Raw genomic sequence first — 11,487 nt, forward strand, 5'->3', positions numbered from 1 at the left:
AAACTGGTCGTTCCAATTTTTGTAGGTTCGACTCGGGGACGAGTCTGACGAGGGAGAGGGGTAGTGTTGCGGTTTAGAGTTTTGGTAACAGTTTGTATAATAAAGGTTAAATTTCCCCCTCATAGTTAGTCACACAAACAACATGTAGCCTCATGATAGTGTAGTTATCTCTTAGTATTTGTGAGCTTAGTCCTTTTCCTGTGTTAGTTTTCCGTTGAGTAGAGTTAGGAGAATAGGTCCTTTCATCGCTTCCATTGTCCTATGCCGCCTCCATCGCCTTACGTCTCTTAGTGCTGCCTTTGGCTTTTTGGCGCGAATTACCACGAGGCCGGCTAGGAGAGTCGGGGCGGGACCGAATGAGGGCAGCAGAGAAGCTGACGGTAAGCGCGAGCCGCCAATCAGGGCTCACAGGGTGTGTCGGCAGCACTGCGTCACAGGGCGTGGTTGCAAGGTTCGAGAAGGTTCGGGGCGTATCGATATAAGCCGTTGCGCAAAGCGACCAGGAGGAGTTGGTACACAGGAGTTCAAGAGCAATTGAGGTACGAGGACTGAGTTGGCATTGAGTGGAGAAAGATGCGCATGAGCCTGGATACGCACTCATATGAAAGTGACGCCCGGTTGAGCTTGAAGCCGAGCCGCATATAGTGCATTGAGTTACGCGAGTGATAACGTGCTGTGTAACCGCCAGCCACGCTGAGAGATGCGTACTTTGCCTTCGTGCCTCATCATCTGTTCTGTTCGGGAGACGCGCTGTGAGGATCCTTCCACCGCTACTTGCCTTCTTCGCGGGACGTGCTGGGAACGTGGGGAGCCGGACGGGGCCGTTCCTGGACGACCACGTCGGCGAGTTTGGCCTGAATGGCATCCTGCCGGGAAATTCCCTGTGTGAGTGTGAACGGGCCCGAGTCTGGGAATTACGATAAGACTGATTAAGTGCTGCTCTGTGTCTCTGCTTCTACCGATCATTGTACATACTTGTGGGAATAATAATTAAACCTGTGTTCTTCCTTCCATTCGATCGTTCTCGTGTTTTCCTCATTGACTAAGCGTGGTACGAGTAGAATCGCTCGAATCGGGTTCCACTACTAGAAAACTGCACGGACCACGTGGTACTCAATCCGCTCGGTGTACCCAAATCACACGTGGCTCGTGCGAGGCTTGCTTCCCCACTTCCGTGGCGGCGCAGGGATTTAGGTACGAGCGAGACTTGGTCCCGAAACCCTACCTTGCGTTTGCCCGGAAGGGGCGTTTCAAGTCTCTCGGTTCCACCAAGCCCAGAAAGAACAAGGGGCTTAATCCCCCCTTGGTAAGGGTAAGAAGGGTGGCGGAAAACCATAACAATTGGTGTCAGGAGTGGGATTTGGAACCCTAACAAAACATTTTTGGACGAATTGGCCCCAAAATTGCGAGCAACCGAAATTTAGTTTTTAAAAGCAAAATTTATATTCGTACCACGGCTAGCCAAGACGGTCGAATGCCGGTGGGGGTAGATGATGAGGAGGAATTAATGACCCAGGACCCACAGGAAGGGTTGGTAGAAGAAGAGGAAATTGATGAAGGGCCGGCAGCAGGGGTAGAAAATGGCGGCGCTTCGCACGTGGCGGCGAGAGCCGAGCCCGCGGTGCCAGTGGGTTCGGACCTGCACTTACTCCTAACTCAATTCATGGCATCCATAAAAAAGGAAGGGGACTAATCAAGAAGGGAAATAATTGCAAACATTGATGCCCAAAATGACGAAATTCGGGGACAAAGGATAACATGAATAAAATGAATGAAAAAATAGACACCCGAGGGGAGACATTTTTTTAAATGGGGGAGGACATAAGGTGCGGGTTGAGCGAGGAGGTCTCATTTGGACACGACAAGGTGATGCGGTGTGAGGAACGCATGGAGAGCGAGGTTGGGCAGAGCGCAGCTAAGTTGACCGGGAGTATAGCAATCACGATGCAGGGTGAAGAAGAGCCAACAGCCACCGAATTGGACAAGGAAATTGTATGCTCGCCGGCGGTCGTCCAAGAAATGATTATAATTGAAATTGAGGAGACGAGAGAAATAGGAAATATATCACGGAAGGTAGAAATGGAATGTACGCAAAGTTTGTATTTGCACCGTGATGTCAGGCTTGCTAACCAAATGGAAAGTTTGCAGGTGCTGACGGGAAAAGAGGTCCCCAAGGTGAGTAGAATTAATGGCGGAAATGTGTTTGGCGCGAAAAGGTTTTTGGCGCGCTTGGGACATGGACGAAACCCGGGTGGTCGTGGAAGGTCCATTGTGCGTGTACGAGGGCGACTGGCACGCGTGTGAGAGAAAAGTGTGCACCGAAGCGCGGGTGTGAGCGAGAAAAGTGTATGACGGAATGTGAGCAGGAAGAGTGTGTGGGGAGAGTGTGTTACAGAGAGTGCGAAGGAGTGCACACCCAAGAGTGGTGAAAAAAAGTGGTGGAATCGGGTTCCACTACTAGAAAACTGCACGAACCACGGGGTACTCAATCCGCTCGGTGTACCCAAATCACACGTGGCTCGTGCGAGGCTTGCTTCCCCGCTTCTGTGGCGGCGCAGGGATTTAGGTACGAACGAGACTTGGTCCCGAAACCCTACCTTGCGTTTGCCCGGAAGAGGCATTTCAAGTCTCTCGATTCCGCCAAGCCCAGAAAGAACAAGGGGCTTAATCCCCCCTTGGTAAGGGTAAGAAGGGCGGTAGAAAACTGTAACAATATATATAACTAGATGGTATTCATAGAATACTAACCCTGAGCAGTCAACTTGTTGCGAGCCAACTCTTTTGTTTTTGAACATTTTTATTCTTTGATCCAATATGGCTGCCAGACCACTTGAGCGATGACATCATCTATATTATATTAGCCGTAGGTGATTCTGTCTTTCTGTCTGTCTGTCCGGGGGTGTGGCTCACTCCGTTTAGAGAGTAGCTCCACCCATTCTGGGAAAGGCTTCATAAACAAATATCCACCATTTTATTAACTCGCATGGCTTTGAGGCCTGTTTTGTAGGCCCGTGGTGTCTTGCTCTCTCTCACAGTTTTATTTCAACTCTAATTCGATATATCATTTCATTTTTAACAGTCGCCGACATGGTTTTAGACTAGGTTGAAAAAAAACCAATGAAAGTTTCCGCTTATCGAACAAATGCATTTTCAAAGGCCTATAATATATATAAGCCTTTATCTCGACTGTAATTCACGATCTGATTTCATTTTTATCGATGGTTTTAGTCTCGGTTTCAGCAATAATGGAGAAAATTCTGCACATAATTGCCGAGATATATTAAGTACAACAACAATTACAACATTTTGATTTCAACAATCCACTCACCAGGCAATGTCTGTTTCGTTCGGGGCGATTATACACCGCCCAAAGAAGATTTTTTTTTCTCGAGGAAATAAAATCGAGACATCTTAATTATTATTATTATTATTATTATTATTATTATTATTTTTGGTTTTCGCAAGAGTTTTCAAGGCTGAATCAATCGTGTACACATCCAGGATTAATGAAGAAACTCCATTTCACGTTTTTTTGTCAGCACCATTATATGTTAATATGATTACTGTTGGTGACCGAGGCATATGCATCATCGCTATTTGCGCATGCGCAGCCCGGTGGTTCCGGTGGCTTGTTCATTCTGGTGTACTGTTGCCTCATGCCTTGTCACCCTACAAAGTGTGGTGATTAAATGCTGATGTTATAAACAAAGCCTGAACGTGTTTTGGTTGGGCATTCGCTCTGAAGGAAGGAGAGGCATTTACCATTTACTGGCGTGGTGGCAGCGGTGGGTGGGAAACAGCCGAAGAAGCCAAACAGTTCAATCTTGGTTTCATCAGACCACAGAATCTTGTTTCTCACAGTCTGAGAGTCCTTTAAGTGCTTTTTTGCAATCTCCAAGCGGGCTTTCATGTGTCTTTCACTGAGCAGAGGCTTCCGTCTGGCCACTCTGCCATAAAGCCCAGATCGGTGGAGTGTTGCACTGATTGATGGTTGTCCTTCTGGAAGTTTCTCCCATCTCCACACAGGATCTCTGGAGCTCAGCCAGTGACCATCGGGTTCTTGGTCACCTCTCTTACCAAGGTCCTTCTCCCCCGATTGCTCAGTTTGGCCGGGCGACCAACTCTAGGAAGAGTCCTGGTTGTTCCAAACTTCTTCCATTTAAGAATTATGGAGGCCACTGTGCTCTTAGGAACCTTCAATGCAGCAGAATTTTTTTTTTGTGGGCTTCCCCAGATCTGTGCCTCGACACAATCCTGTCTCTGAGCTCTGCAGGCAGTTCCTTCGACCTCATGGCTTGATTTTGCTCTGATATGCATTGTCAGTTGTGAGACCTTATATAGACAGGTGTGTGCCTTTCCAAACCATGTCCAATCAATTGAATTTACCACAGGTGGTCCAGGTGGCCTCCAATCAAGGTGTAGAAACATCTCAAAGATGACCAAGAGAAATGGGAGGCACCTGGGCTAAATTTCAAGTGTCATAGCAAAGGGTCTGAATACTTATGTCAATGTGATATTTTAGTTTTTTCTTTTTAATAAATTTGCAAAACTTTCTAGAATCCTGTTTTCTCTTTGTCATTATGGGGCATTGAGTGTAGATTGATGAGGGAAAAAATGATTGAGGTTTTCGTGAGGTTTTAACACCTGTTTATAATATATGCCGTTAAAAACGAAATACGTGAAGGACAGGTAAGCATTGAGAAGACGACACACATCTGTGTGATTTAACATGCCACCCGCCTGTTTCCAGGAATTGTCTTGTAATAACCGCCTCCCGACCACCTTGACCGCCAGAGCTATGGGAACGTTGGTAAACAATTTTTTTGAAATTTTGCTCAGAAAGTGAAGCATGTGACCATTAAACCGCACGAATCCATGGTGTCCTTCGATGTGGTGTCTTTGTTTACCAACATTCCCATAGCTTTGGCGGTCGAGGTGGCGGGGAGGCGGTATAAACAGGTGTTTGGTTCCGCCATGGGCTCTCCTGTATCTGCTGTGGTGGCAAACATGGTGATGGAGAAGTTGGAGGAACGTACCATCCCATCTCTCATAACACAGCCAAGTGCATGGTATCGTTACGTGGACGACACGTTTGTCATCTGTCCCAGCGAGTCAATTAATAACATACATGAGGCTATTGGGAAGACCTTTCCTTCCATCAGTTTCGCCCTTGAAAAGGAACGGAATGGATCCATCGCCTTCCTGGACACCATGGTGACGAGGGGTACAAGAGGAAATTTGAACATCACTGTTTACAGGCAACCCACTCACACTGACCGGTACTTGGATTTTGATTCTTGCCATCCCATGGACCACAAACGAGCTGTTGTGCACACCCTCCTTAAAAGGGCACGTGATTTACCATCGACAATCTATATCTATCTATAATTCCAGTAATCTCTGTATGTCTGTGTGTTTGTCTGTGTGTTTGTCTGTGACCGCTGTTTCTCGACAACCACGGGTCCGATATACTTGAAACTTGCCAGGTATATTGCTGGGGACCTGAGGATGTGCCTTTTCAAGGTTTCATATTAATCGGAGAAGTAGTTACCGAGCTATGGCGATTTATTTACCAAACTCCGCAAGCCGTTCGCTTTGGCTTTGCGAATGGACCAAACCATTTCATGTAAATAGAGGGGGGGGGATTGTCACCGTACTCGCAAGCCGTTCGCTTTGGCTTTGCGAATGGACCAAACCATTTCATGTAAATAGAGGGGGGGGGGATTGTCACCGTACTCGCAAGCCGTTCGCTTTGGCTTTGCGAATGGACCAAACCATTTCATGTAAATAGAGAGGGGGGGATATAATTTTAGATATATATATAGTACGGGCACGCCCTAGTATATAAAACACAGTTTGTGTGTGTGTGTGTGTGTGTGTGTGTGTGTGTGTGTGTGTGTGTGTGTGTGTGTGTGTGTGTGTGTAATGTTACCGGTAGACTCCTAAACGGAGAGGCTCACGTACTTGATATTTGGCACAGACATGGCCATTGAGCCTGGTAAGAACATGGCCGACCTAAAAATTGATTTCATAATATTTTTTAACCATATTTTTACCTCAGCGCATTTCAGCGAGGAATATTATGCACGGAATCTGACCGGTCGCAGAGCAGCGCGCTGATTCGCTCAGAGTGATCACGTGATGTTCCTTGCCGCCATTAACTCAGTTACGCGTTCGCATATATTTCAGAGCGAAAAGCAATTTGCCTTTTTTCACATTTCAGTGAAGAACATTGCCATTCACACCACATAGGTTTTTTTCCCTTTCATCTTTAGATCCATATTTTTTGCCATAACGTAGCGCATTATGGCTCTCTCGAACTCGAGTTAGCCAATCACCTGGGAGCATGAGGCCACGTTGCCCACGCCCACGACAGGACGCAGAGTTCCAATCGATCGCTCAGAGCGATCACGTGATGTTCCTTGCCGCGCGATTGCGTTTTTTCACATTTCAGCGAGGAACATTGCCATTCACACCACATAGGTTTTTTTTTCTTTCATCTTTAGATCCATATTTTTTTTCAGCGAGGAATATTATACACGGATTCTGAATCGGTGGCAGAGCAGCGCGCTGATTCGACGATTCGAGCGCCCTCCCCCCTCCCCCTCCCCTCCCCCTCCCCTCCCCCTCCCCCCCCCCCTCCCCTCCCCCTCCCCCTACCCCTCACCTCCCCCTACCCCTCCCCCTCCCTCCTCCCACCCCTCTCCTCTCCCATCCCTCCCCCTCCCCCCTCTCCTCCCCTCCACCCCTCCCCCTCCCCCTCCCCCCTCTCCTCCCCTCCCCTCTCCCCCTCCTCCCCTCCCCCCTCCCCCTCCCCCCCTCTTCTCCCTCACGTTTATACACAGAATGCCGGGTACTTCCCCCCCCCCCTCTTCTCCCCTCCCCCCCTCTCCTCCCCTCCCCCCTCTCCTCCCCTCCCCTCCTCTTTCCCCTCCCCTCCCCCCCCTCCCCCTCCCCCTCCCCCTCCTCTCCCCCTCCCCCCTCCCCTCCCCCTCCCCCTACCCCCCCTCTCCGTTCAGCTTAATTCATTTAAGTTACCACCATTACTTGAAGCAATTCATCATGTTGTCTATTTTTCATCTATTTATTTGCATTATGCTACATTTTGTTTGATTCAACGTGTGATTTAACGGTTGTTTTGATGTAACATCCCAAGGTGTGGTTTCAGTTGTTTAAACGGTTTTGGTTTTGATTTGCGGTTTGAATTTGAATGGCATGAGTTGTTCCAGAATGGCATTGATTGGTGGTTTCGGTTTGGTTTTGGTTTGGTTTGGTTTTGCTTTACTCTTGAGAAAGGTCAGTGGATGCACGTTTATCCGTATTGCTGATCGAAACGTCGAGCAGTTGTTTATTTGCTCATTAAAGGTTGGAGAACTAAAAATGGATTCATTTGATATGTGTATATAAATATATATATATATATATACATATATATATATATACATATATATATATATATATATATATATATATATATATATATATATATATATATATATATATATATATATATATATATATATATATAGATTTATATATACAGTATATATATTAATATATATATATATATATATATATATATATTACTATATATATAGATACAGTATATATATTAATATATTGTAGCGGCTGCCGCTGGGGTTTCACAATCGCCTTGCACCTATCAAGGACGCGGAGCGATCACCATGCCGGGCTCGTCCAGGACGCCCGGGCAGGCCCGCGCTCAACTTGCCAGGCCTCGGTCGGGACGCCCGGGCATGCCCGGGCAGGCTCGCCCTCAACTTGCCAGGCCGCAGCCAGGACGCTGGGCCACGCCCCCTGGCGCCGGGCCTGGGCAAACCCCCTGGGTTAATAGATATATATTGCTGACCGATAAACGGGTTTTCAGAGTGCCTGAGTGTTTGATTTCAATAAAGCAACTCAGATGAATTCCAGCTTTTTGTCGCGTCCATTCTTCTGATCGACGTGGGAGCCCCAGCTCCTTCATTGGTGACCTATCGACATGGACACGGCAGTCGCCCTTAAACTGCCTACCTTCTGGGAGGCTCACGCTGCGGTTTGGTTCGCACAGGCGGAGTCCCTGTTCGCCCTGCGAGGCATCACGGCCGACGACACCCGCTTCCACCATGTGGTAGCTGCGCTCGAGTCGGCTACCGCAGCCCGCGCCCTGAGCCTCCTCGAAAGCCCGCCAGCCGCTGACAAATACGGCGCGATTAAGCAGCTTCTCCTCGATGCTTTCGCCCTCCCATCGGCGGAACGCGCACGGCGCCTGCTCGAACTGCCTGAGCTCGGCGACACGCGCCCTTCCGAGCGAATGGACTACATGCTTTCACTGCTCGGCGAGCACTCTCCGGCATTCCTGTTCCGGGAGCTGTTCCTCCGTCAGCTGCCTAACCCGGTACGCCTCGCCCTGGCAAGCACGACGATCACAGATCACCGGGCCCTTGCCAGAGAAGCCGACAAGATCTCCGCTGCAGGACGGCGCATCGCAGCGGCGACATGGGACCCACCGCCGTCCGACGCAACAACCATGGCGCCCGAGCACCCGGCACGGTCGACGGCCGAACTGCCGACGCAATTGGCGGCCGCTCTACCGTGCCGACCACCTCCACCCGACCAAGCGTGGTGTTACTATCATGCCAGGTTCGGACAAAAGGCCCGGACATGCCGACCCCCGTGCACCTTCGGCAGGCCGGGAAACGGCCGGGCCGGCGTTCATTACCAGCCACGAGCGCCGGCCATACGGGCAACTTACTGTTCATCACGGATAAAGCGTCCGGACGGCGCTTCCTGTGCGAGTGCGACACCGGCGCCCAACTGAGCGTCATACCCGCCTCTGACCAGGACAGGCAATCCGCGGTTTGCGGCCCCTCCTTAGTTGCGGCCAACGGATCGACTATCCGCACCTTCGGCCCGCGCAACGTCACCCTCTGCTTCGGCGGCCAACGCTTTGCTTGGACGTTTGTAACCGCCAACGTGCCCGTGGCTCTGCTAGGCGCCGACTTCCTCTGCGCACACGGACTGCTGGTGGACGTCCAACGGCGTCGTTTAATCAACGCTGAAACCTTCAGCTCCCTGGTATGCACATTGAGCAGCTCCGCGCCGACCGAGCTGGCATGCACCGTCCCGGCGGCGAACGAGTTTGCTCGCCTGCTCACGGAGTTCCCGGCCCTCACGCGGCCGACGTTTTCGGCCGTCGCAGTACGGCATGGGATCGAGCACCACATACCAACCACGGGCCCGCCGGTCTACGCCAGGGCCCGCCGCCTCGACCCAGCCATGCTCGCCGTAGCGAAGGCCGAATTCGACGCGTTGGAGCACCTCGGCATCGTGCGGCGCTCCGATAGCGCGTGGGCCTCGCCACTGCACATCGTGCCAAAGCCGGGGGGTGGATGGCGCCCGTGTGGCAACTACCGCAGTCTGAATGACGCTACCACCCCCGACAGGTACCCGATCCCGCATATCCAAGACTTCTCCGCCCGTCTGGCGGGACGGGTCATTTTTTCGAAAATTGATCTCATACGGGGATATCACCAGGTACCTGTCAGGGCGGCCGACGTCCCTAAAACGGCAGTCATCACGCCGTTCGGCTTATTCGAATTCTTGCGGATGCCGTTTGGTCTCAAGAACGCGGCTCAGGCGTTCCAGCGCTTGATGGACGGCGTGCTGCGTGACCTGCCGTTCCTTTTCGTTTACCTGGACGACATCCTCGTCGCCAGCACGTCCCGGGCCGAGCACCTCCTCCACCTCCGAACACTGTTCGAGCGCCTCAGCGAGCACGGCCTCATCGTCAACCCGGCCAAATGCCACTTCGGCACGACGGCCGTTGATTTTTTGGGCCACCACATCACCAAGAACGGGGCCGTGCCGCTGCCAACCAAGGTCGAGGCCATCACCACGTTCCCGCGTCCCCGCACCATAAAGGCCCTGCAGGAATTCCTGGGAATGGTGAATTTTTATCACCGCTTCGTGCCCCGCGCTGCTCACCTCATGCGGCCCCTCTACGAAGCCCTCCGGGGCAAGCCGGCCAAGCACGACATCGTCTGGTCCGCAGCAATGGATGCGGCCTTCCAAAGCTCAAAGCGGGCCCTCGCCGACGCAACACTGCTCGCTCACCCGGTGCTCAACGCTCCCATCGCCCTCACCACGGATGCCTCCGACTACGCGGTGGGCGCCGTCCATGAGCAATGGGTGAACGGGGTTTGGCAGCCACTCGCTTTTTTCAGCCGGCAGCTCCGGCCAAACGAGCTCAAATACAGCACGTTTGACCGGGAGCTCCTCGGTCTACACCTGGCCGTCCGCCATTTCCGCCACCTCCTGGAGGGCCGACCTTTCACGGTGTTCGTCGACCACAAGCCGTTGATTTACGCCATGGCCAAGGTCACGGAGCCATGGTCGGCCCGCCAACAGCGCCACCTCTCCGCCGTGTCGGAGTTTACCACGGACATCCGGCACGTCGCCGGCAAAAACAACGCCGTGGCCGACTGTCTTTCCCGGGCCAGCGCGAACACGGTCCACCTGGGCGTGGATTTTGCGCTTATGGCGGCGGACCAAACCACCGACACCACGGTGCAAGCCCTCCGGGCGGCGGACACGGGCCTCCGCCTGGCCGACATCCCCTGCGCGGACACTGTCCTGCTCTGCGACGTCTCCCAAGGCCAGCCTCGCCCCATCGTGCCCGTCACCTGGCAACGCCGCATCTTCGCCTCCCTCCACGGCCTTTCCCACCCGGGCCGGAAAGCTTCCCAGAAGCTGGTGTCGGCGCGTTTCGTCTGGCACGGCCTTCGTCGGGACGTCCGCGATTGGACCAGCGCCTGCACGGCCTGCCAACGGGCCAAGGTCCACCGACACACCCAGGCCCCGCTGGCACCTTTCACCGTGCCCGAACGACGTTTCGACCACGTCAACGTGGATCTGGTGGGCCCCCTCCCCCCGTCACGGGGGTTCACACACCTGCTCACCATGGTGGACAGGACCACCAGGTGGCCGGAGGCCGTTCCCCTCGTCTCCACCACCACCGCCGACGTGGCGCAGGCTTTCATCGCCACCTGGGTCGCCCGCTTCGGCGCACCGGCGGACATCTCGTCAGACCGCGGACCACAGTTCACCTCCGAGCTGTGGGGCGCGGTCGCCCGCAACCTGGGGGTCAAGCTCCACCGTACTACGGCCTACCACCCCCAAGCAAACGGGTTGTGCGAGCGATTCCACCGCTCCATGAAGGCCGCGCTCATGGCCGGCCTTCAAGACGGCGGTTGGGCCGACCGGCTGTCGTGGGTCCTTTTGGGCCTTCGCACGGCCCCCAAGGAGGACCTCCAGGCATCCACCGCCGAGCTGGTCTATGGCCAGGTGCTACGCGTCCCGGGCGAATTCGTGCCCGACGCTACCAGTCCCTGGTCCGCAGCTCACCAGCGCTCGGACCTCCAGGAGGCCGCCCGACGGTTTGCCCCCGTGCCGACATCCCACCACGGTGACCCCCGGTCCTACGTC

Source organism: Myxine glutinosa, chromosome 10 (assembly GCF_964187855.1).
Source record: "Myxine glutinosa chromosome 10, kmMyxGlut1.1, whole genome shotgun sequence".
Taxonomy (NCBI): domain Eukaryota; kingdom Metazoa; phylum Chordata; class Myxini; order Myxiniformes; family Myxinidae; genus Myxine; species Myxine glutinosa.